At 43.0% G+C, this 27,897-nt stretch overlaps 1 protein-coding gene across 6 annotated transcripts in view; it reads left to right on the plus strand.

Annotated features, from left to right (window-relative positions):
• WDR86 (WD repeat domain 86) overlaps positions 1–27,897 on the plus strand; it is a 126,409-nt gene that overhangs the window by 59,431 nt on the left and 39,081 nt on the right. The window lies entirely within an intron of this gene.

Consider the following 27,897-nt stretch of genomic DNA (forward strand, 5'->3'; position numbering starts at 1 on the left):
CCCAAGAAAGTATACAACTTTGTTAAAAAAACTAAAATATGAAATAAAGAGGTGGCTAACCTCTAAACTCAGCGCTGCGTAATATGTTGGCGCTTTATAAATACAATAAATAAATAAATAAAATAAACAACACTGGATTGTGTAATAAAATAATTTTACTATGCAGAAGTAAGCCACCTATTTATTTTATATTTTAGTTGTTTTTAACTAAGTTTTATACTTTTTTTTTTTTGGCTCCTCTTTCCCCATTGTGCAGTCATTCCACCTCCCTGTGGGGTGGGACCGTTGATCCACTTTGGCACCGCCACACTTGGTTCCAAATTTTTTGTCAGAGTGCAGCCGCTTCCTGATAATTGGGTACACCTGAGTTGAGCCGGGGTTGTTGATCTCCACTTGCCTGCTTGGTTGGTTGCCCTGCTTGCAACCTTCCTTTGCCAGTATAATTTCCGACACATTTTGCCATATATATATTGCGCTGTTGGGCTCCCGTAGTCTCTGTGCTTTCTTCAAGGTGTTACGGCACTTCACCCAAACTTTAATTTCTTCCGTGTAACGCCACATAACATTACAATTTCACTTCTCCTCCCCTTAGGACATTTTCTTTTCTATGTCCCTTCCCATGCTAGAAAATAAATTAGAATTGAAAAATGATGGTTAGTGAACCAGACACGAGGAGAGCTTTACTCATTAATTTGTATCTGTTTTGCCAGAGATCTGACTTAGGGCCTCAGGCACTAAATCTCTTTAGTGCCTTTAACGTCTATTCCATTTAATTTTGTTGTTGTATTCCTCTGACTACACTTTAACTTTAACACTGATATTAAAGAAAACCTGTAACAGAAAAAAGAGCCCCTGGGGGTACTTACCTCGGGAGGGGTGAGCCTCTGGATCCTTTCGAGGCTTCCCCCATCCTCCTACATCCCCCGGTGTTCTTGCTGGGCCCCTCCAAACGGCAGCCATGTAAATATTTACCTTCCCCGGCTCCAGCGCAGGCGCAGTAGCAGTTCTCGGCTCGGGATCAGATGGAAATACTTGCGCCTGCGCAGTAGAGTGGACCCGACTGGGATTGGCTATTTTCCCCTGATCCCGAGCCGCTACTGCGCCTGCACTGCAGCCGGGGCAGGTAAATATTGCAGGCGCTACTGCGCCTGCGCCACAACCTGACTTGTCGGCTGTGGCTTCGGAGGGGCCCAGCGAGACCACCGTGGGACGGAGGAGAATAGGGGAAGCCTCGATAGGATCCAGAGACTTCCCCCTCCTGAGGTAAGTACCCCCCAAGGGACCATTTTTTTTATTACAGTCTCTTTAAAACCCATTAGAATAGTTTTGTGTTAAAGCGAAACCTGAACTCAGAACGTCCTCTCTGTTCTAAAAGATAAGCAACAACATACTTACCTTTAAAAAAAACATTTCTTTGTTACAGCTGATACAAATCCTAAAATAATCCTGATTCATGGAAGCAGACTTATTGTTAACATGAGACTAGACACAAATGAGGAGGAATTAGGCTAAACTCTCTAAGTACATACAGGGTGCATTTCTGTATGAGTTATATTGGTTATCTTTCAGCATTTGAAACCTATTAATTTGGTGGAAGGTGAGTAAATTAAAAATATGTACCTTTTTATTTAAAATCATGAAAAAGGTAATCTAATAATATAAAAGGTGCAGTCACTGAGTAGCAAGACATATGATCACTTAGAAGTTACATATAACAGGATAGAAAAATCATATATATCGCATAATAGTACTTTGCCTTTAGCAATTAACATCAAGGAGTCACCTGACAATATTTAGCTTCAAAGACAGTTGGATTATAATAATTTATATTTGAACTAGTCTTAATAAAGAACTACATAACTGAAAAATAACAAAAAAAAGAAGGGATCAGAGACTATAAACTTTCTCATAGAAACCATAAATAATTTGTATCTTTAAAGCTCTACACCACTAGAGTTTACCAGATCAGGTTTAAATTCTGGTGGGCCCAAAATCAATGTTAGGGGTTTATATAAAGTTATGAGGCTACCTGTATAATTTACTGCATATCCCAGACCTCAATGAAGCACTTAATAACCAGGTTAGGGTTGGTATGTCTGATGGTTTGTGAATATCGAAAGCAAATGATGAATTGCAACTATGGCGTATTCTGATGGTTCAATAGAGCCGTCATTGATGGTCATACCAGAAGTGGTACTACATTTAGTGAGAAGCGATTGTAACTTTGGGAGCTATGGTATGGGATCAGAAATAAGATATTGGCCTCAATTCACTAAGCTTAAAGAGAAACTCCAACCTAGAATTGAACTTTATCCCAATCAGTAGCTGATACCCCCTTTTACATGAGAAATATAATGCCTTTCACAAACAGACCATCAGGGGGCACTGTATGACTGATTTTGTGCTGAAACCCCTCCCACAAGAAGCCCTGAGTACTGCGGTCTTTTTGGCAGTTTGTTACAATGTAACAAGGTTCACAGACAGGAATTAGCTGTTTACAGCTGTCTCTAACAGCCAACACAGCTAGCAGCAGCTACATAACCTGCCCACAGTAACAATGTCACCATGTAATAAATGTCAGAATGTAAATCGGGGAGAGGAAAGATTTTACAATGGGAAAACACTGACTAAATCATTTATACATAATTATGGTAAAATTGAAGCCCTTTTTTTTACTACATTATTTTCACTGGAGTTCCTCTTATGCCTATTTGCTGACTATTGTCAGCAAATAGGCATATTTTTAGTGATGAATTTTGACAGTAATGCAATATAGATCAACCTGAGAACAGATGAAGGTTACAAGTCTATGGCCCCTTCAGAACCTTTGGAGCCTTCTGTCATGCTGCCCCATCTTCTGAAACTCCCTATCACACTCAATTAACACATTTGCAGCTGCAATAGAGTTATCACGTTTGAGATAAGTGCACTGATTTTAACCTCAGTCGGCAGAACTTCTTGGGCTGTAAATTATTGAAATGCTTTGATGTTTCTCTGCTAGCAGAAAATATAGAAACTGTAAGCAGAAGTCCTCTTATTGTCTCACACTGCCCTCTAGTGACAAGTGCCCATAAATACACCTTACAGAAGTACTAACTAGTAGCATTGAAATGTAACAAATAGGAAATTTAAAAGCGCTAAAATAAATTGGCCTGGAGTACTTCAAAATAAATTGGTTGCTAAATGGTTAAAGAGGAACTGTACTGAAAATAACAATTTATAAAATTGCGTATTTTTTACAACATTACCTAATCTGTGTTTGCCCATTGTAATATCTTTCCTTACCCTGATTTAAATTCTGAATTTTAGTGCAGGTGGCAACAACTTTAGTCCTGTCAGGTGCAGCTCTGCAGAATGTTTGTTTGTTTTTAACACATAGTTTTTATTGAATTTTCAATAAGAAGCATAGAGAAATACAGTGCAATCAACCGCCACCACCCCATCCATGTGGTCCACCATGTCCCTGTCCATAAGGAAAGTATAGAGATCATCACTTCCATCACCTATATTCCATATTAGATAACATTATAATCAATGCCTTGGTTCTTAAGATATTTCAGCCAGGGAGACCAAACTTTCTCAAATGTATTTCGTCAGTTCCTCCTTTGTATATACAGTATGTTAGTTTGTACATTTATTGAGGCCAAAACCAGCTTAATGCAATCTGCCGAAGTCCTGTCTGAGGCTGGCTCCAGTGCAATATAATAAACTTGCGTGCATAAAAGCACAGAATGTTCCACAGGATAATACCCTTCCTGGATGTGACCATCTCTCCCCACAATTCCCAGCAGCAATAGCTTTGGTTCGACATTAACATGGGTATCAAATACTTTGCCTAGTGTTTTCACTACTTGGAACCAATATGTCTGTGCAAAGGGGCATGGCCAGGCCATGTAACTTGGAAGAATGTAGCAGTCTCGGATCTGCATTGCTGGCAAGTATCCTCTCTACATACATTTGGGCAAGTCTTTTGGGGGTGTAGTATATTCTAAGGGTAAATTTAAGTTGTATCAACCTATCGTTGCTACAGATTAAGAAATCTTTGCATATTTTGCCAAGAGAGGCCATATTCATACTTTGAATATGATGTTATTGTAGAAGGTATCTAAAACTGTAGTTCTTTTATTAGTAGAATTGAGTCCTCCGATATATAATGAAAGGGTGATATAGGTTAGATTTTACAACAAGGACACAGCTCCCCATCCCACACCTACAACCTGGGGAAGGCGGAGGAAGGAAGAAAAGGATATCCTCAGGAGGCACCCCAGAATTGGGGGAAGAGGCAGTCAGGAGAGTTACATCCCTTTCACAAAATAGCAAGTGAGAAGGAACACTGTTGAGGTAAGTATTCCAATAGTAAAATAAAAGTAAATATAGCAGCACCTTCAAAAATAGGATGCGATGGAGCCTCATTCTCCTGCCTCTTCTGTCCGCCTCTCCCCCCGTGCTCAGGTGCGCTTGGGCACCAAAATAATACACCCTCACCCAGGCACTGTTCGATTGACAAACATCGACTGAGTGAGCCTCCTTTTTTGTGAGGTTTTCATTACATACGATGTTTGTATCAAATCTAACATCTAATACATTGAAAGTCTTAAGATGGCCATAATCGGTACAATTTTAGCAAACGATTGACATTCCAATTCGATAATTGTAATCGGATTGAAGAGTGTTCATGGTGCTAGTCAACAACAAATGGTCATTTTATCGATCCATTTTGAGGATTTATTATTTCTTTTCTTAAATGATTTTTTTCATCTTTACATATCATAGTTTAGCATAATTAAATCATAAGATTGCAATGTAAAAAAGAGAAAAATATTTGTGGTTAATTTGCCTTATTTATGTCCAGTTTTTATCAGTTCGTATTGTTACATTTTGTGTATAGAAACAAAAAGAAAACCTTTTTTTCACATTTTTTTTTCTCTTTTTGACAATGCATGCCATGTTTATCCAGCTCAATAAATTACATTTTATTTTGGTTTCTTGTTATCACTTTTTTAATGGTAAAACCAGGGCCGGTTCTCTCATGAAGCAAGGTGAAACATTTGCATCAGGCGCAGAGATTACAGGGGAAGCATTTTTGCACTGTGTTTACACTAACAGCATGCAGTCAGAGTAGGAGAAGCAAGACTTACAGACTCAGTCAGCCAGTGTGCTATATGGTGTTGAGCTGCAGCATGTCATGTGAGAACATTAAATACAGCAGAGTAAATTGTTGAGTGCTGTGTGATCATTCCAATTTGAGGGGGGGGGGGGGGGGTGTCGAGGGGGCGCGGGGCGCATCCTCACAAGTTTGCCTCAGGCAGCAAAAAGTCTAGAACCGGCCCTGGGTAAAACCTATTTGTATACACTTGGAACCAAAAACAGAAAGGAAAAAGAAAGGGAATTTACTTTTTCTTCCAAGGTGACATACTCACAACTTATTAATAAAAAGCCCTTTAAGCCACCAGCAAGCATATTCAGAATAACTTGGCACTACTGTTCAACTACTTGTTGTACTTTTTAATTGCAGAGTGCTGAAAACCTATTTTGAACAGAAGATGAAAAATAATCTCCTAGGAGAAAAAGTGAATTTGCTCCTTGAGTTAGTTAAATTGATTTAATTTAACTTAATTTGATTTTAACGTAAAAAAAAAATTGTTTAGCCTAAACGCACGCTTAAACTGCTAGGGTTCTTATTTGGAGGTTCTTAGCTTAAAGGAGAATTGTAGTGAGAGATGTATGGAGGCTGCCATATTTATTTCATTTTAGGCTGCTTTCACAGTGGGACGTTACAGGCTGATGTTACAGCAGCCTGTAACGCAGCCCAACTCACAGTAATGAAAAATATATGGGCTGTTCACAGTGCCCACGTTGCGTTAGGCCTCGTTCACATCTAGCCAACGCAGATGGCTGTGCAATCGGAACGCAGCGCATCCAATCGCACGCCATCTGCACCGCTGCCCGCTGCGCTGCTGATCTCATCCATTGACAGTGATGGGATCAGCTCTGCGCTTCCGGGCAAAATGCAGGCAGCAGTACGCAAGCGCTTCCTAGCGCATCTTGCTGCTGCACAGCGCAGTAGATGTGAACGGTAGAAGAGCAGTCTATGCCCTTCTGCCGTTCCTGCGTTACAACACATATGCGCTTCCATATCCGCACGGAAGCGCGTATGATGTGAACGAGGCCTTACAGTGTAACGATGGACGTTTTATGAAAGTGCAGCATGCTGTGCCTTCTAAGGCCTGGTTCACATTAGCGGTCGCCGTCCGGAATCGCCGTGCCGGAGCCGGACCGCATGCAGAACGGAAGGAACGGACGCACGGCATAGCAATGAAAGCCTATGCGTCCGTTCACATGCGTCCGTTTCGTCCGGACCGGATCCGGACCGGATCCGGACTCTGGCATAAGACCCAACATGCGCTATTTTTTGGTCCGGCTCCTCCGGCAGCCGTATCCGGAGCGGAGCCGGACTGCACCATCCGGCCAATACAAACCAATGAGAACCGGAGAGCGCACAACACACTGGCTAAAAATCCGGATGTTCTACCCCACTGCCTATGCGTATTGTAGCGGCGATTTTGGATGCGGACACATGGGCAAGCATTTTGGAGTGGAGCAGCAGTGACTTTAAAAGTGCTGGAGATGTTGGCAGTATGTCGGAGGTGGAGGTGAGTGCTAAACAGCGGAGGGCCTGATTCCACAGGTCCACCTTCTGCTGACCTCCCAGACCCCACCATTTTTATTCGGTTTCTACTAGCTTTTGCCAAACGGATCCGGATCGCATCCTGATGAACACCTGATGCAACCTGACCGGATCCGGATCGGATCCGGATCAGAACCGTACGGTTCCGATCCGGATCCGGTCAGGTCATCCGGTCCGTTTGGCAGGGAACCGCAAGTGTGAACCGGCCCTAAGTGGTTTTAGCCGTGTTAGACTGTTTGCACATGCTCAGTAATTTTTTTTTTTTATTGTTTTGTGCAGGAGAGGAGGAGGGGAGTGTCCGTTATTGCAGCCAGCCACATGACTAATTATTATCCACTGCACTTCAGTGTTTACTTCCTGGAGCGGCCGCTGATTGGCTGGCGGGACCACGTGATGCGGAGTGTTCCAATCACGTGGTCTCTGCAGTCTGTAGGACAAAAAAGACGCTCCAAGAGCCGCTTAACGCAGCTCTATGTAGCGCCCTCCTAATACCATCACCATGCGTTGCGTTAGGGGACGTTATGCAACCTTAACGTCCCCTAAAACGCAATGTCCAAATGTGAAAGAGCCCTTAACCACTTTGTCCTCCTTGACGTATAAAAACGTCAAGGAAGACATGCGCGCTCCCGCGGCCGATCGCGCGTGTGCACGTGCACTCCCGGCCGCGGATTCGGTAGCCCAGGAATCAATGTATCGGGCTATGGTGCCCGATCACTGATTCCTCTCCCCCGCTGAAAAAGCGACAGCTTCTCTCAGAAGCTACGCTTTTTCTGAAGCTATGTCCCTCTAAGCGTACATTGTACGCTTAGTGACGTCATGTAAACAAACTCAAGATTGATCTTGTGGCCAAAAAGTAAAACTACATCTAAAAGTAAAAAAAACATTACAATACACAAATATTTCCCCAAATAAAACACTATTTATATCTCACCCTCCCAAAAATGCCCACATAAAATGTTTAATAAAAAAAACAAAAAACATTACTATAAAAAAAAAAAAAACACATAAATATTTACCTAAGGGTCTAAACTTTTTAAATATCTATGTAAAGATGAAATATTTCTCTCTATTTTATTTTTTATAAGCTTGTAAATAGTGATGGATGCAAAACGGAAAAAATGCTCTTTTATTTCCCAAAAAAATATTGTCGCGATACATTGTGATAGGGACATAATTTAAACGGTGAAATAACCGTGACAAATGGGCAAATACAATACGTGGGTTTTAATTATGGAGGCATGTATTATTTTAAAACTATAATGGCCGAAAACTGACAAATAATGAATTTTTTCATTTTTTTTCTTATTATTACTTATAAAATGCATTTACAGTAAGGTAGCTCTTAGCAAAATGTACCCCCCAAAGAAAGCCTAATTGGTGGCAGAAAAAACAAGATATAGATCAGTTCATTGTGATAAGTAGTGATAAAGTTATAGGCTAATGAATGGGAGGTGAATATTGCTCGGATGCATAAAGTGAAAATGACTGAGAGCTTAAAGAAAACCTGTACTGAAAATAAAAGTCAAAATAGGCATACACAAGTCATACTTACCTTCCATGTAGTCTACTCCTCAGTGTCTTTCTCCTGTCCTGCGTCCTATTTGTTCACTATGATCAAGGGAATTTTCCAGCCTCCATTTTGAAAATGGCCATTACCCATAACAGCTTTCTGGTCAGCACACAGTTAAACTGTAACTTCGCCCACTTGAGCCATAGGGAAACATGGACATTGCCTGGTACATCCGTTTTCCTCTCAGCTATAACTGACAGCAACTGATATTTTACTGACAGCAACTGATATATTTCAGATCTGACAAAATATTGTCAGAACTGGATGGGATTATTGTCAGAAGAAAATGGTGAGCTTCTGAGAGGAACTGATGGCAAGGTAACTCTGTAATTTTCATTTGAAGTTACCTCATGTGTTTATTTTAAATATTTTTACTCAGTACAGGTTCTCTTTAAGTGGTTAAGCAATACCAGTTGCCTGGCTACTTGATCTATTTGGTTGAAGTAGTGGCTGAATCACACCAGAAACAAGCATGCAGCTAATCTTGTCATATCTGTCAAAATTGTCAGAAAAACCTGATCTGCTGCATGCTTGTTCAGGGTCTATGGCTGAAAGTATTAGAGGCAGAGGATCAGCAGGATAGCCAGGTAACTGGTATAGCTTAAATGGAAATAATAATGGCAGCCTCTAAACACCTCTCTCTACAGTTCTCCTTTAATATTTACATGACTTTTATACCTACCATACAAAAAAGTCAGTATACCCTTGAGTTTGTTGAAACATAGTCTTCCATATCTATCTATATTTTTATAAATTATTTTGACCTATTTTCGATCAATTCTATCTGAAATCATCAGATTATATTTTTAATTCCATTTATGCCAAGACAAATAACATTTATACCGTGCTTTCAGACTGAATCACCAGAACTGCAGCCACTAGGACACCCAGGGCCAAGCCACCCATAAGGCAGGGTGAGGCAGGTTCCTCGGGCGGCAAAGTCGGGGGAAGGGGGGCGCCGAGCTGGAAGGGGCAACAGGCAGGAAGAGGGTAACAGGCACGGACCCCTCACCTGGGTCCTCCGATCTGCACTCCCCCTCCAACTATTAAGTGCAGCAGCAGCAGCATAGCAATATCAGGCAGCGGGCGGGGATGACTCACCTCTTCTGCATTCCAGCGTGCGCTCCAATTCGTCATTTCCTGCAATGTCACCCAATGTACTGTAAGTGGGCGGCATTGCAGGAAGTGACGAGGTGGAACGCGGAAGAGGTGAGTCATCCTCGCCAGCTGCCTGATATTGCTACGCTGCTGCTGCTGGGCTTAATAGCTGGAGGGGGAGCGCAGATCGGGGGACCCAGGTGAGGGAGGGGGGCGGCGCTTTCTCAAAAGTTTCCCTCAGCCGGCAAAAAGTCTAGAACCGGCCCTGAGTACACCCTCTATAGACAGTAGCAGAGTCTTGCCCAAGGTCTCCCACTGAATAGGTGCAGGCTTATTGAACAGGAAGAGCTGAGATTCGAACCCAGTTCTTCTGTGTCAGAGGCAGAGCCCTCAACCAGTATACTCTACAGCCAAATCTGATGTTAAGGGTCCGATCAATGCTTTTCTTTCGATCAGAGTTATGGAATTGGAAGATAAAATGTTAATGGGCACCTTTATAGGTGCCTATTCGAAAGGCAGTCCACCAGCTCTTGGCAGAGGTAATCATTTTAACTGAAAAGGCAGTCTGGAAATTTTGGCTTGTTTCAATATTTTACTTTCTTATTCTACATCTGTAGATTGGAATAAAGCTGCATATAAACATTTCGTTTTGATTGTCGGATATCACGATGATCATGAATGTAACTGAGCTGTGCTGCCGTGAATATCTTCCAGAAGGGCTGGCTTTGCCTTAATTGCCATAATTACATTAGTGTTAGAGTGAAAGAACCATTTTTGCATTGACTGACTATGGACCCTAGAGAGAGATACGGGAGACTGAAAGGCTGCCTTATATGTGAGAGGTCATGCAGAACATTTGGAAATTCTCAGTGTACACTGACTTCCTTCTCTTGTATCACAAAGGCCAATGCACTCGAGGAGATGCTATTTTTAATTATAGGCTGAAAATGGAACATTTCTTCTACTTTTCTTTTCCTAGCCCTCTGTCTACTTGGGATACATGGAATATACCTGTCATATTTTATTGGCAGCACAGTGGCGTATTGGTTAGCATCCTCACCTTGCAGCACTGGATCCCTGGTTCGAATCCCAGCCAGGGCACTATCTGTACGGAGTGAGTATGTTCTCCCCTTGTCTGTGTGGGTTTCCTCTGGGCACTCCAGTTTCTGCCCACATCCCAAAAAAACATACAGATAAGTTAATTGGCTTCCCCCTGAAAAAGAAACTTGCCCTAGACTATGATACATACACTGCACGATATAGACATATCACTATGGTAGGGATTAGATTGTAAGCCCCTCTGAGGTGACAGTTCAGTGACAAGACAATATACTCTGTGGATGATGTTGGTTCTATATAAATACTAAATAATAATAATAATTGATCTCATGTATTTCCATATTGAATATAAAAGGATATAGCTTTGCCTTGTTGCTTACCAGTATTGGATTTCCTATTCGGTACAGTAAGTATGTTTCTATAGTTGTCACCATGGAAGCTCTTGTCTAGTGCTGCAGCTATTGCAGGGAAGAGTATTCCAAGAATCCACATCTGCATAATATATAATAGATGGTTGTATATATGGATGAACAGGAACAGTTTTGTGAAATCTGAAACTGTTCCGAAGTGTACAGGAGGAGCAGTCCATGTCAGAAAGGGATAACTTTGTCACGGCCTCTTACGGATGCGCTGCACACCTCTCTCCATCTTCCTGACACTTCTGTCTTCATAACTGGAAGTTCGACTTTGAAGGTGGGAGTGTTGGGAGGTTGGAGAGCAGAATGGAGCGCAGCAGCTAGAGGTGACGACATAGGTAAATGGACCCCATTTGCCATGGTCCATGGACTGCTAGTGGACTGCCATATACGCTAGTAAAAGTTTTTGTGGATTCTGGCTGCCTTGTATTTCCATCACACATTGAGATTAGACCACAGCAGGAGACTTGGTTGGCCAGACATTTTATTGAAATGGGACATTTGGCTTACTAGTTATGATGGTATGTGTTTATAAAGGCACTGATTGCCCCAGTGGAGCCAGAAAGAACAAGAGGAGAGACTGGTGGTCGGGCTTTACTTATGTTGGGGTCAACATGCAGGCTGAGGTTCGGGCTGGCATCAAACAAAGGAGAGTTGATAATCACTGATCAGGCAGATGTCTGGGCAAGTGGTAGAGTTGGTTATCAAGCAAGGTTGGCAGTTATCAGAAGGTAATCAGAGCTTCAAGTACAAACCATGCGATTCAGAACTATCAGAACCTGCCACCACTAGAACAGTTTTACTGACACATGTCTGATTATTAAGTCATGTCCAGATACAAATTGTCATCAGTTGTCCAGATTTCTGCGCTAACTTACCTTAATGAAAATGTGTGGTTGCACGCAGCATAGTATGTGCATGACCTCGGCCAAGGCCAGAAGACTATGCCGGATTTATACTTTTTGTGCCCCTAGTCCAACTGTTGTGGCTTGCCTTTCATGTGCGGCAGCGCCTCTCCCATTCCATGTGCAGCCCCCTCTTTCATGTGTATCATCCATGTACAGCAGCCCCTCTCTCTTTCACAAACCGCTTCCTTTGGCAACAGTTTTCCATTTTCATGTGTTGCTCCCCATTTTCAGCCTCTACTTTCATATGTAGTAACCCCTCTTTCATGTTTAGGTGCCTCTTTGGGCTGCAGCCGCCTAAGGCCCGGACCTTTGTGGCCTTTCCAGAAATCCGGCTCCGCCAGAAGGCTTGAGTGGCCATGCAGCAGATGACTTTATGACTTTGATTCCTTTCTCTTCCTGGGTTTGAGAGCATTTCTACTAAACATCTTAGTAGGTCAAACAGGACATGAGTATCTACATTTTTTTTTATTTTTTTTTGTAATTTGAGATAATTCCAAGTGGAAATTACCCTAAACCCATTTACTCTCCTCACTTACATTCCATTTGCTCAGAAAACGTGGTCACGGATTCAGTGAATGTTTGACAACATTAGATGAGTCCAGTTAATTTTGCCCATGTGAGCTTGCTTTTGTACTGTCAGCTGGAGTCATTCATCTCCTCAGCTGTCTCACAGGAAATGTTATACTAAATAAGCCATCAGTTTGAGGAGAGCGTTTTATGCCTGCATCTTGTACAGTGCAAAGTACACAGATGTCTGCTCAGGGGGCCTGTTCAGCTTGTGTTAAAGTCCTCTGGCATCTCTTGGGAGCACCTGAAACACCCCCAGTAGTTCCTGTATCTGCAGCCCCCACCACAGATTGAGACTGTGCTACACTCTTCTTTTGGATTCTCTTTTTTTCCCCAGTTTTTTTATAGACGGCCTAATAGTGCGGAAAGTTACATGTATATAAAATGATATACATGATATGGTGAGAAATCAGCTATATGAAGGTTGGCTGTGAATTCCTAAGGCCATGTATCACCAGCAACCAGGGCCGGGCCGAGGCATAGGCTGGAGAGGCTCCAGCCTCAGGGCGCAGTGTAGGAGGGGGCGCAGAATTCATTCAGCTGTCATTCCTAGTTGTGTTTGAAGCAGAGAGAAATAAGAAAAAGGGATACATAGCAGTGACTGCATGCCAGATAACTAGAGATTAAGGTGTTGGGGAGGTTGTGGGCCCTGTGGCCCTCTTAGTCTAATAGCAATAAGTGTGTGACAGCTGGGGTGGGAGGGATGGAGGGGCACACTTTGGTGTCTCAGCCTTGGGTGCTGGAGGACCTTGTCCCGCCTCTGCCAGCAACTGGTATTGTTTAAAGGGAAATACATATTGCAGCCTCCATATCCCTCTCAGGTCAGGTGTACTTTACCATGCTTGGAGAGTAGAACGCGTAAATTGTCAGATCAACAGGATTTGATCCAAATGTGGCAGATGGTATAACTTTTGTTACATTTTACTGTATAATTTTATTCCCAGAATGAATTTTCCCTCTTATTTTGACTTACTGGAAGAGCAGTCATAGAGTCTCATTTAAATGTTTCATCCCTTCAAACATTGTGAAATGAACTGGCTATTTACCTTAGCATGTGAAATCTCTCACCATAATTTGTTATTGGACTGAAAGGAGAGAATGTCTGACACTGCAAAGCACGCTTTATTCCCAAAATTGCAAAGAATTGTCATACAACATCAGCTTTGTGCTGCAAACTATTGAATCTCAAAATACATATAAACTGCATAGAAAGTATGACCTACCAAAGCAAGGGTGCTCACAAGGGTAACAGGAAAAAAGGGCGCCGGCAGCTAGTGGATAAATAGGGCGCCACCATTCACTCCCATAATAAATATCGTTTAATGGGCGCCGAACAGGAAAAAATGTTTTATAACTGCGCTTGTGATGATTTAAGTTTAGAAACTGCGCCCGTGACAAATAACATTTATAAAAAATACTAAACATATTAATCTTATTTAATTAAAACATTATTTAAAATTGTATCCCTTACTGTTTGTAAAACATTATTATTCACAAAATAAAGCGATTAGTACGTAACGTAAATTGCAATATATTTTTTACAGTCGCTATTTGTAAAACAGTATTATCCATACAATACAATTATTTAAAATTTTATCCCTTACAGTTTGTAAAACATTATTATTCACAAAATAAAGCGATCAGTACGTAACGTAAATTGCAATATATTTTTTACAGTCACTATTTGTAAAACATTATTATCCACACAATAAAGCAATCAGTAAGGGGGGTTTTGGGGTTAGGCACCACCAGAGGGGTGTTTAGGGTTAGGCACCACCAGAGGTGTGTTTAGGGTTAGGCACCACCAGGGGGGTGGTTAGGGTTAGGCACCACCAGGGGGGTGGTTAGGGTTAGGCACCACCAGGGGGTGGTTAGGGTTAGGCACCACCAGGGGGGTGGTTAGGGTAAGGCACCACCAGGGGGGGTGGTTAGGGTTAGGCACCACTAGGAGGGTCTAGGGGTTAGGGATAGGTACAGGGAGGGTTCTGTGTGAGAGTAGGGTTAGGTATAGTTACAGTACAATATACACCACCAGGGGGGTGGTTCGGGTTAGGCACCACCAGGGGGTCTAAGGGTTAGGGATAGGTACAGGGAGGGTTCTGTGTGAGAGTAGGATTAGGTTTCGTTTTAGTAAAATTGTAGTAATACTTACTAATGTTTTACAACACTTATTATGAATGTAGTTATATTTATATCATCGTTATAAACAATATTTTCAGATTTTATTATAAGAAGAAACGATAAATGAAGGTTATTCACAATAATATACAATTATAACTATTAAACATATATTATCGTTTTTTAACAAACGTAATAATAAGTTTCACTTTTGAAACCGGGAAGATTAACGTTTTCACAATTGGCAATTTCATACACATTATTTAATGATTTATACATTTGTAGAACATTATGTGTAAATGAAATACAACACAATATTTTTATAAACGGTATTACCGGTTATCGTTTACACCTTGCACCCTTTTTTGCCGACGCCCCTTTTTGATGTACGCGCTCACAAGAACGCGCTGCATGTACTATTTTCTGAGCGCTTTTGCCATAGTGGAAGGTATATGGAAATTGCAAAATGCTTGAAAAGCACTTTGTATAGCAATTTCACGAGTGCTTTTAAGAATAAATATATTGGGCTTGATTCAGAAAAGAGTGCTAACTGATAGCACGGCCGTTTTCGCTCTAATTTTTACGTTTTGCGCAATCGCAATTTTTCGCACGAAACTATAACGTTTTCGCGTTTGCGCGCAAAAACATTATCGTATCGTGCGAAAATTTGCGATCGTGCAAAAATGTGAAAATTAGCGCGACAACGCCCGTGCTATCAGTTAGCACTTTTTTCTGATTCAAGCCCAATATATTTATTCTTTTCCGGGTCAAAAAGTTCACTTCCTGACTGACGTAAAGAAGTGAAAATCTCAGTTGCTCAGCAAATACGATTATGCTGGGTGCACACGATACGTTTTCCCGGTCGATTTTCCATCCGATCGTTTTTTTTCTGCTCGATTCTCTTATCTTCCGCTCATTTTTCTTATCTTTTTCTATTCACTTCTATCAGAAATCGACCCAAAAATGATCAAAAGGAATATTGGACATGTCGGAAATTATCTATCGAACCCATCTATCGAGCTTGTGATAGCGCTAGTGATTTATCATGTGAACAAGGCCTTAAAGAGAACCTGAACTGAAAATAAAGCGTCAAAATAACCATACACAGATCATACTTGCCTCCTGTGTAGTCTACTCCTAAATCTCTTTCTCCTTTCCTTTGTCCTGTTTGTCCACTGTGACAACTGGAATTCTCCATCCTCTATTTTGAAAATGGCCATTATCCCATAACCGCTTCCTGGTCAGCACACTGTTAATCACCCACTTGAGCCATAGGGAAACATGGACATTACCTTGCACATTCAGTTGTAACTGACAGCTGCTGATGTATAACTGACAACAACTGGTATATTTCATTTCTGACAAAATATTGTCAGAACTGGAGGAGATCACTGTAAGAAGAAAATGATGAGCTTCTGAGAGGAACTGATGTTGAGGTTAGTATGTAATATTCATTTTCAGCTATGTCATGTGTTTATTTTAAATAATTTTAATCGCTACAGGTTCCCTTTAAGCCCAGTACACACATCCACATTGCTACAAGTCTAGAGCACGCTCAGTTACACTTGTTAACCTCCCTGGCGTTCTGATAATGCGCAGCCGCACAGCTGCGCATGGTTTTTTAAACTTAATTTTTTTTTTTTAAATCATGTAGCTAGCCTAGCGCTAGCTACATAATACCCTGCTCCCAGCGGAATCCCACCCACCCTTCCGATCGCCGCCGGCGATGATGGCCTTCAGGAGATCCCGTTCTGAACGGGATCTCCGTCAGATCTTCCCCCTTCGTCATAGGGAGTCCCGATCCACCCCTCAGCGCTGCCTGGCACTGATTGGCCAGGCAGCGCACGGGGTCTGGGGGGGGGGGGGGGCGCTCGTTACGTGGCGGATAGCGGCGCATCGGCGGCGAGCGGCGGCGATCGTCTACAACACGCAGCAAGCACTTGTGTTTTAAAATAAAAAAATATTAAAATCCGCCCACCAGGGCCTGAGCGGCACTCTCCGGCGTCTCTGGACGAGCTCAGCTCGTCCAGAACGCTACGGAGGTTAAGGGGGTTTCAGATGCCAAACACTTCCACGATCCCACATGTTGTCTAAGATGTAGTCTTTTTTTTCTCCCTACTTAAGTTTACATACTTCTGTTATTATTGTGAATTAATGTAACGCTGACATCTTCCACAGTACTTTACAGAAAACATAGTCATGCCACTAACTGTCCTCAGAGGAGCTCACAATCTGACCCTTACCATAATCATAATCTAATGTCCCTACCATGGTCTAGTGGCCCGTTTCCACTTGCTGCCATCCATGCCTGGCACTTGTGTTGATGCGAGTATGCATCCAAATCCCTCTAGCCGCGTCATGCACAGCTATGGGGATTTGCATGTGGTATGCATTTAAATGCTGCAAGCACTACATTTTTTTTTTACCCTGATAGCAAATTCGGAAGCAGATTTTTGATTTCATTCACTATTTGCATTTGCATGCTAGGAATCACCCCTAGTAGAAACAAGCCCTATCTGTACTTCAGAGGGGCTCACATTCTAATCACAACCATAGTCCTATATCTACCATAGTCTAAAGCCGCATCTACACATGTAGATGCGGCCGCGATGCTCCTTATCAATCGAGCCGCTGATGCGGCTCGATTGATAAGATCCAGCAGGACGGATCTCTGCACTGCCGATTCCCTGCTCGCTCCCCGCGAGGGGACAATGGCAGGGAATCGAGCGGAAGATAAGAGGCGCCGGCGAGGACGAGCGGGGAATCGAATGCGGCACACGCACGGTGAGCGGGGACACGGCGGAAGAGGCGATCCGGCGGCTAATCGATCGCGTGTAGATGAGGCTTTAGGTCAAATGTCTTATTTGTATGTTTTTGGGATGTGTGAAGACATTGCAATGCCCTGAGGAAACCCAAATAAACATGGGGATTACACATAGACTCCATGCAGAGAGTGTCCTGCTGCAGATATAAACCAGGCAACTCTGTACCCTGGTAATGTACCTGTTATCTGGGTTACGCTGGTTGCATAAATTGCGTAACATTTGCTACCTTACTGTCAGGATTACTGATAAAAGTGCCATGCGCTTCCTGCGCCCAGCAACTTTACAGTAGAGCGGTGAATACACCCCAGTGTGCCTAACAAAACACAGGACAATTAGCCGAAACAAAAGGTGGGGCACATGCTTTTGCCAGCTTATAATGGGTTTGCAGTATGTATATGAGAAGGAGGTGGGGGTAGATTACTTTTTATTGGGGATCTTTTTAATTATTTCTACTAATTTACTTTTTTTTCTAATGTTTGTCGCTGGACTTGCAACTACGTGACAGTAGACACTGCAAAAGATTCTGTTTATGACACAATGCATCTGATCTTACCCCGACTCCTGAGCTCCCCATCACCAACACACTTCAGTGGTTTTAGGTTATGTGGCTGCAGATCACAGAAATGATCAAGCTAGAGACTTCCTGCTCGCTCATCTCCTTCTGCTAGAGCCATCCAATCACAGAATTAATTACTTGACCAGCCTGAAGTATGCAGCCAAGGAAAGCAGGTAGGGGGAGCATTTTAAGCAGGGTAATCCTGGCTGAAAGCTGCCCAAGTCATACCAGTTTTAAAACAAACTTGTGGTAAAGACCTCCTTTATTGACCACCATTTGTTCTGTTGAGCAAACATTGATAGGTAAAAGCCATTCTGAGGGTGATCAAACAGGCAGTAGAGGCCTGCCGATTATAAACAGGGCTGCTCAAATCCGATCCGGGAGACATCCGGATAGTTCTATCCGGATATCTCCCAGTTACCTGTGCAGGGGGGGGGGGGGGTTTCAATCTTACCTGTCTGACGTCTTCTTCGGTCCGTCCCTCGGCACCTCCCATGATGCGATCCAAGTAGCGGTCACGGGTTTACAAACCCTTCCTCCTTCCGGGTTGAAGGAGGAAGTATTTGTAATCACGTGACGTGCATGGAGCGCATCGTGGGAGGCGACGAGGGACGGACCGAAGAAAACGTCAGACAGGTAAGATTGACCCCGCCCACCCCGCACAGGTTTACTGGGAGATATCTGGATAGCAAATATACGGGTATCTCCCGGATCCGGATTTGATCAGCCCTAATTATACACAAAACTCTGAACAAACTGAGTGTCAGGGTTCTATTGACCTCGGCACTGGTGATAGATACAGGCACTCCCAGGGTGTGGAGTCTAAGTAAGCACAGCGCTTCACCAGCAAGGGATGATGGGCCATCACCCCTAATGGGTGGCGGACTACTTTGCTGCCTGGTTCTCACCAGGTCATGACCCCTAGGACTACCCCACCAGAGATGAGAATAACAGAAGGGGTTACCTTGCTGAAAAGGGAGGAGAATAAGTATTAGAGTGCTAGGACTGGCCGGACAGGATTGGCTGGATGGGCTGGACTAGATGGGCTAGACAGGACAGGCAGGAAAAGACAGACTGGATGCAACAGAGTGGGCTCTACTGACAGGGTAGACTGGTGTGACAGAGAGGACCAGGAACGGCGTGGACACGCCACGGCTGTCTTGATGCAACAGCAGTGAACAGTGATGGTTCAGGTTTTAAAAAAAACCTGACCTTCGCACTAGTGCTTTGGCCACATACCCCTACGCCAGTATAATTAATCCAAGGGTGTGCATGCCTAGCGAGACGCAGGCCATGCCCCCCTAGGATGCCGATGCTGGAAGTCTGACAGGACGGGGTCCCCCAGCAACTGAGGAGTCGCTGCTGGATTCCAGGAGCGGTATGTATAGTGACATTGAGCTGATGTCAGGAGCAATGTGTTTCACCTACCTGCTCCTGAGGGAGGAGCCAAGTCTCTGGTGTGCTACACACAGGCACATATACAGTTTATCTACATCTAAACATACCGCGTCTACACCTACACAAAAATATAAAAAACATTTGTATGCAAAAGATCTTTAAAGTTATGATCTTGAGAAAAGCTGTTTAGAGAGCCATGATCACTCACCAGTAATCCCTAATTAGCTTGTCAAAACTTTCATTTAGAGAGCAGGCAAACCATGCATTCTTCCGCTACGCAACCAAATACGCAGATCCTTGCCACCAAAACTCCTGCCAAGAACAACAGCTCCAAGACTTGACTAAGGAGCTTTTGGATCTCATTTTCGAATGACCTTTTTACCCCCACAAACAAATACATGTTAAGAAAATTCAGTTTGATCTCTGATATGTTAATTCATCATCTGCAACTTGAATAACCCTAGAGAAAACAAACAAGCATCTGGAAAAAGGCTATTAATTCTACTTCAATCTCTGTTTCATCAGCTGTTATCATTTTTGTGTCTTGTTCCAGAAGGTAGAAAGAATATTAAAGTTGTTCTATCATTACAGGATATCCGAGGTGAGGGAAAGAAGTTCAGTATAACGTGCCCAGGGCTTCTTCCAGTCCCAAGCAAGTCTATCAGATCCCTTGCTGGCATCAATCAAAAAAGTTTGTCTGGTTGATGCCAGAGACAGAGCCAACTGCAGATCATACATTAAACTTCTGGGGACTGGCTGCCTAACCAGGACATTTTTAAGTGCGCGGGGGGGGGGGGGGTTTAGGGGCTCATTTAGATAGCCAGGTAGCCATAGCCCCAGTGTAGATAGTTAGGCTTCGGTGTCCCCAGTATAGCCAGCAGGCTCCCAGGCTCCAGCGATGAGCAGCTCTAGCCCCCACCGCTCTGCCCAGCATCCCCGCTCGCACTGCCGCTACGTATCTAGGTTGCGGCTTGATAACGCCATCATCAAGCCGAGACCCGACACTCAAGGCAGAGCAAGCAGAGATGCCAGTGGAGGGACGATTGCCAGGGGAACTTTAGGAAGGTGAGTCCCAGTCCTCTTCTTCTCCTAAGACCGCTACTGCTTTCGATGATCACTACGATCGGCCGGTGATCGTAGTGATCACGTGATCAGGAGTCAATCACCATGGCTCCTGATCAGTGAGGGGAGATATCGGCAGTCATATGACATCTTCATCTCCCCTCGGGTGTGCACAATCGCGGCAGGAGCGGTAAAAGAGGTGGCGTAAATCCTATGCCGCATCAGAGTTAAGCAGCCACAAGTGCGGCGTAGGATTTACGCTCGGCGGTCCCCAGAAGGTTAAAGGACCACTTCCTTGAAAATCATAAAATTTTAAATGCATGCAAACACATTCAAATAAGAATTGCTGTATGTTTCTTCCAGGGTTAAATGAGCTATAAATTACATTTCTCCTATGTCCCTTACAGTAAGTAGTAGAAATCTGACAGAACTGACAGGTTTTGGACTAGTGCTATTTGCCCTTTTAAAGGACAACTGAAGTGAAAAGTATATTGAGGCTGCCATATTTATTTACTTTTAAACAATACCAGTTGCTTGGCAGCCCTGCTTGTCTATTTGGCTGCAGTAGTGTCTGAATCACACCAGAAACAAGCATGCACCCAATCTTGCCAGATATGAAAATTAGTATAATGCTAGGTACACACGCTACAATTTTCAGGCATATTTATCCGCCAGATCGTTTTTTTCCAGCATGTCTGATCAGAATTTCGATCAATTGTACTGTGTCTACCTAGCATTATGCTGGGAATACACGGGTCGTTTTTGCGGCAGACAGTTCATTTCCGACATGTCCAATCTCCCGTTTGATCGTTTTGCCGCTCGATTTCTGAAAGAGGTGTATGGAAAAGATAAGAAAAACAAGCGGAAGATAAGAGAATCGAGTGGAAAAATCGATCGTGCGGAAAAAACGACCTGTGTATTTCCAGCATTAGAGGCAGAAGCTCAGCAGGACAGCCAGGCAACTGGCATTGCTGAAAAGGAAATAAATATGGCAGCCTCCATATCACTCTCGCTTTAGTTGTCCTTTAAGTAAACCCCATCCTATAATGCTGGAGTTGCGTAACAAGGCTACAAATTATTTTTCTATTAAAAAAGGCCAGGCCTATTGTAAAAAGAATGAAATTACAAAACATTTTCCATGCCATTGTTTTCACATTTAATGATCTTTGAAAGGCAAATTAGATCTCTGCAATGTGAAGTTGTGTATAATTTGGTTTCCTGTGGAAAGAAATGACGCTATTCATGCTTTTCCCGCACAAAGCCAGGATACACAAGCCCACGTAATCTGTATTGTTTGTAAAACTGGAGGAAAGAAGGAGATTTTCCCCACCTTGTAACGCAGTCATTGTCCATATATAGGGGTCTTCCAACTGACACATTTGATATAGTGATATTCATTTGGATGCTGTTATTACATTGGAGATGACAGCACTCCCCGCAGGAGTTGGCTGCAGCACATGCGTTTGCGATCAGAGGGAGCGTCATTGGAGCACCGGGGCTTTGGCTAATAATAAGGCAGCACGGTGGCGTAGTGGTTAGCACTCTTGCCTTGCAGTGCTGGGTCCCTGGTTCAAATGCACTGTCTGCACTGAGTTTGTGTGTTCTTCCTGTGTGGGTTTCCCCCGGGCACTCTGGTTTCCTACCACATCCCAAATACATACAGATAAGATAATTGGCTTCCCCCTAAATTGGCCCTAGACTACGATACATACACTACACGATACATACATAGACATATGACTATGGTAGGGATTAGATTGTGATCCCCGCTGAGGGACCCTTAGTAACAAGATAATATACTCTGTACAGCGCTGCGTAATATGTCGGTGCTATATAAATACTAAATAATCATAAAGTAAACCTAGGGAGGGGGAGAGGTAATGGTTTAGATAGTTCAGTAATTGGAAGCCTCTGGATAGTGCAGGACTTTCCCAGATCCTGCTGAGCCCACCATTACAGAACTGAGTCCTTCTTCATCTTCTAGTCGTGCTCCCGGATATGGACAAGTGCATCCGGACTGGGCATGTGCAACTTAGGTCTGCACATATCCAGTCGTATGCATTCATCCATAGCTGACTGCACAACCACAGTAGAGGGCTGTAAGAGGATCAGGGTAGTCTCTGGACTATCAAGAGGCTTCTCACTACGGAGGTAAGTATCTAACTTTTTTTTTTTGCAATTCAAGCACTTGGATTTAGTGCTTGGAAACGGCTCAGTTTTCAGGAGGGGAGGTTAAGCGCCAGGAAGGAATTAACACTGGTAGGAGTGTTATCGTTAGCTGTTAGCAATAATTCATGTAAGGGTTATGTGCCAGATGGGGAGAGGAGGATGTTGATTTTCTTTTCAGGGGCGTAACAATAGCCCCTGCAAGGGATGCAGCCGCAGGGGGGCCCTTAGGGGGAGAAGCCTGGGGGGGCCTGGATCTGGGGCCCTCCAGGAACATTTTTAGGGGCAGGAGGGGGTGCAGCGCAGGAAGGGGGATCAGCAGGCACTAACAGCAGAGGGGAGGGGAGACTGACTACCCCCCTCCCTCACCTTCCGCTACCATCAATGCTCCCCCCTCCAGCAGCGACAGCTGGGGTGGCCCCATCCAACGTTTCGCAGGGGGGGGGGGGGGGGGGGCAGTGATTTCTAGTTAAGCTCCTGTTTCTTTCTTTTTTTTGCAATTGTTACAAAATGGATCAATTAAAATTTGTCAAAATCAATTAGCCCTATGAACACTCCCATGCAAACACTCACTGCAGGCCAGCCATTCAGGAAACACTGGTATCCTGAAATTCAAAGAAGTCTAAGAGGTCTTAGTTTGCAAAAAAAAAATTAAACTGAAAAATAAATTTGCATTATTTTGGATTGTCACATACACAAAAGTTTATGAATGCAAAGGCCTCAATTCACGGAGCATTATCAAACCTTTATCAAACACTTTATCAAACGTTTGATAATTTACCTCATGGGTAAAATCTCATTTTAAATTCACTAAGGTGTTATATATTTATCGAATGTTTTACCGATAAAACGTTCAACAAATATATAACACCTTAGTGAGATTTTACCCATGAGGTAAATTATCAAACGTTTAATAAAGTGTTTGATAAACGTTTGATAATGCTCCGTGAATTGAGGCCATAGCCTCTATTTTACCTTATTTGAATTTTACCTGTAGTGAAAAAACGTACCCCAGATGGGAACTTACCTCAGTAGAGAGAAGCCTCTGAATCCTTGAGACGCCTTCCCAGTCCCCTCCTCCTCCTCGTCATTCCATTATCTTTTGCAGTGCAGCCAGATTGCTAACAAACCAGCCTCGCCACTGTCACATTACACCGATCCTTCGCTCACTGCACTGGCTACCAGTAAAATGGAGAATACTCTTCAAGATTGGACTGCTGACATTCAAATCCCTGCACAATCTGGGCCCTGGATACATGAAGGACTTGCTGAAGCTGCACCACACCTCTCACAACCTCAGATCAGCTAGTTCTATAAACTTGGTCACTCCCAGAGTGCACCTCAAAAAATCTGGAGATAGAGCCTTCTGTCATGCTGCCCCTACTCTTTGGAACTCCCTGCCACACCCAGTAAAGACAGCACCATCCCTGGAGCTATTCAAATCCAGACTGAAAAGCCACCTGTTTAGCCTGGCATTTCCGGACTTATAAAATTCTTCCTCTGTACCACAATGGTCTGAGCCATGCTTATGCGCTTTGAGTCCTACGGGAGAAAAGCGCTCTACAAATGTTATTTGTTATTGTTTGTTGTAGCACATAATGCTGGAAATTGCTAGAATTGAATCCGCCCTTGTCTTGACTAAAACATCTATAAACACAGGCTGATATGGGCCTCAGTGCAGACAGTCTTCAGCAATTATACCTCTAGCTTTGTGGCACCACAGGGTGGCGGTGGCAAATCAGTGGCTCTCAGCTGCAGCACACATGTCCATGCAAGGATGGGCATCTTGCCTGCATAATCCACTGCCATCTATAACTGAGAGGACTTTCAGGGCCTGAGCCCACTAACGTAGTTGTGCGCAGTTGTGTCCGCTTTTCAGAAACACATCAATGTTACAGATGCTAAAAAGCGGACACAACTGCGTACAACTGCGCTCAGCTGGGTTAGCGGGCTTAGGCCCTCACAAAGAGAAGCTGGCTTATCAGGTGTTTTCGATGTATATACAAGTACACCACCTGCTGAGATTAGGTTGTTAGATTCACTAATGGTCTTATTTTAAAATGACTACTTTAATGATGATGTTTGGATGAAGGAATCTGCCAGTGGTCAGGCATGTATTACTCCTTAACATGTTACAACTTGCTCTGAATGAATTGCCTCTTGCAGGCTGACAGAGATGGAATATGGTAGAGACGGGGGAAGGGGAAGGGGGGGGGGGGGTGAGGTGAGTTTGTGTCACTTGTTTCTCCTCCGTGTTGAGCAAAGTATTTTTCTGAGCATCACTTAGATTTGCAGAAGGTTCTTGTAAGAATTCATCTTTAAGTGAACATCTGTGGTTACCCACAATGCACCTCTACTGAATATGCAAATTATCTCTTTATGCCCCTGTAGCCAGGCTTGCATCCAGAGCCGCTGGTGTATAGCACACTTATAGCTTTACATTTTACAGAGCAACATCAATTCCACATCAGCAAGGGCAAATTACACCAAGCATTGTTTTTTAGTAGGAGGGCTTTTTGGTCTCTTTTATGGTGCCCATACACGATAAAATAAAAATGTTCGATTTACCCGTTTATTTGATCTAAATGATTGAATCGAATGAAAGTTGAAAATATTATTTTTTTCTATCAAGAAATTCGAACGATTATCCCGTTTTTCTTTTTCGACAAAAATCTGATCGGACATGCTGGAAAAATCTTTATATTCGATCTAATGGAATAACAACTAAATTATCTAATCGAAAAAAAATGAAAACTTGTACCATGTATGGCCATCTTTTGTCTGCTATACTTTCCTAGTGGTTTGAGTCACCCTGAGCTGCTTGGTTACTCTGTTAGATTTGCAGAGAGAAAGCATGGAGTGAATTAAGCATTTTACTGTGAGAAAACGCGGAAAAGCCGCCGAGTACTCAGAGTAAGGCGGCTGATTTCGCGTTCAACATGGCAGCTTGCGCGCATGGGCCTGCATCCACTAGCCTGACGGAGCTTGGAGAAACCGCCGCATGCCCAGTGAACAAGGAGGCGGATTCTATCAGGTTTCATTGGTCCAGCACTTAGGGGAGGCGCTGGAGAGCGCTTGTGTATATATACTGGGTGCTGGTCATTTTTCTGGTGTCTGGCGTTGCGATCACTACGTGGTAGCACTCAGACCTTTTCAGTATCTGTGATATTATCTGTGTTATTATCTAGACCAGTTCCTGGGTGTTGATGATCAAGGAGCTCACACCCAAGACTAGGCATTCTTGATTATTTGTTATGACCTTCTGCTTTCCTGACTACTCTTCTGATCTCTGATTAGGTACTTCACTACATCTGATACTCTGTTGCCGAACTCTGCTTGTCTTAGGATTCCGCATCTGTCTCCTGTCTCTGTCCCTGATCTGTCTGTCTGTTGCCGACCCGGCTTGCCCGACCTCGAGAGCTATCTCCTCAGTCAAGAGATAGCTCACAGACCTGTGGGTGACACCCTTCCTTGGTGTCACTCACACTCTGTCCTTCCTACTCCTAGCCTGACCCCTTCCTCGGGAGAGTCTCAGGCTTACGGAAGGAACGTGTTACTGTGCAGTACTCCTTACTGCTGTGCACCTGCTCCTCAGGTGCAGTCCTCAAAGTATTCCTGTTGCACCAAACACTCTTATTACCCAGGTGTCCAGAGGTTAGAGATATATCTGATTATCGGTGATACTGCAGATCATCAATAATCGGGTATATATCTGTATTCTCGGTGATACTGCAGATCACCGGTAATCAGACCCTCTCTGTGTTACACCGATCGTTACATTTACTTAGCACTTTATTTTATTTACCCACTGACATTTCTTCTGTATATTCACATTTTGTTTGATGAACACATATTTATTACAGGGTTGGCTTTAGCCATGATACTCCGTTTGCAAAGCTAGATTGATCTGCAAGTAAGAAAGCCCATCACCACCACACACCTGGACATAAAATCTTTAGTTTATTGTGTGGAAAAATGGACAGTGCAGTAAGAGCGTGCAGAGGACAGAATTGCAACAGACATATGTAAATAGTTTGTGTAGGCGCGGGGAAAATGGGTGTAGCCAATATATAGTAAGTCTAAACGATAAATATTGAATTGAGTGCCAAATGAAAACAAAAAATATTTACAGTGGCAATGACTATAGTAAAACATTGCTAAATGTTACCAATATTTTACTACAACTAAACTTAACCCTACTCTCCCACAGAACCCTCCCTCCTTCCTGACCACTAACCCTAAAACCTGCCTTCCTAACTGTATCATTTTCAAAACCGTAAATTTCAAAACAATAATTTAAAAAAATGAAAAATTTGTAAATACAAAACACAAAAAAAATCAAAAACTATGATTTTAATTTTCAGGAATAAAATTTATTTTGGTTAGATGGCACGGCGCCCGCTATTTATTTGGCGCCCAAATTTCTGCTTTTGGCGTCCAAAAGCCAATATTTGCACTAGCGCCTATGAGACATTCAAATCGTCCATTAGCCACAGATGCCCAAATTAGCGCAGTCTGCTGCAAAAAAATACACCGTAGGGGGCACAGTGTGAAAGTAGCTTGTTGAAAAGCAGCTTCCTGGTATCAGAGACATAACAGGTCATTGCCTCATAGTTGTCAACAAACAAAAACAAAATAATTTAAAGTGTTGTAACATAACCGATTTCATTTACTGAAAAAAAAACGATATAAGTAACCACTTCAAAGCATGTGGAGAAATAAGGCTGCCTCCAATCATATGTCATGTGTAGGCGGTTTCTCTCTGGCCTGAAAATTCCAAGGCCCTGATAGGAATCCCTTTGTGAGGGCTACAAAAGGCTAAAAACATCTAAATAAATATAAAGGAGCTGAAAGTTTAATAACTGTATTAACTAATGCAGACCTGTAAACGTATTTACTTTTAAGTAGATCAGCCTGCTCATAATGGAAAATGGATTGATGAAGCACTTTTTTGCTGTGCCTGGCGCATTCATGGTTCTCGGTACAACTACTTCTTCTGAAATCATGCAGTTTTGTGTAAAGTTATACAGATATGAGTGCCTGTTTTAAACTGTACCTGAAGTGACATGTGACATGATGAGATAAACATATACACATATAGAACTATACCTACTAAGACATTTTCAGAAGTCCCTTTCTGCTAATACAGCAAAGCAAGAGTAAAAAAAAAACCCTCAAGTTATCTGTGGAAAAGAGCTTGTGGAATTCAGTCCAGTTTCCTGAACAGTGAATAGAAGCCAAAACAGCTGAGAAACAGGAAAATAAGAATTCTAATGAGGTTTTACTGCAGGAAAGTTCAAAGGGTTATTAGTCTTGTATTCTTTTCAACTAAACAGAACAGAGTGTGGATTGTAAACAGAAGCAGTGACAGTCTCATGCAATCTTAAAAAATAAACTTATAAAACTGGAAAAAAAAATGTGAGACTCTTTTCTATACTACTATTGTTCTATTGTTCATCCATACTA

Source organism: Hyperolius riggenbachi, chromosome 5, assembly GCF_040937935.1.
Source record: "Hyperolius riggenbachi isolate aHypRig1 chromosome 5, aHypRig1.pri, whole genome shotgun sequence".
NCBI lineage: Eukaryota > Metazoa > Chordata > Amphibia > Anura > Hyperoliidae > Hyperolius > Hyperolius riggenbachi.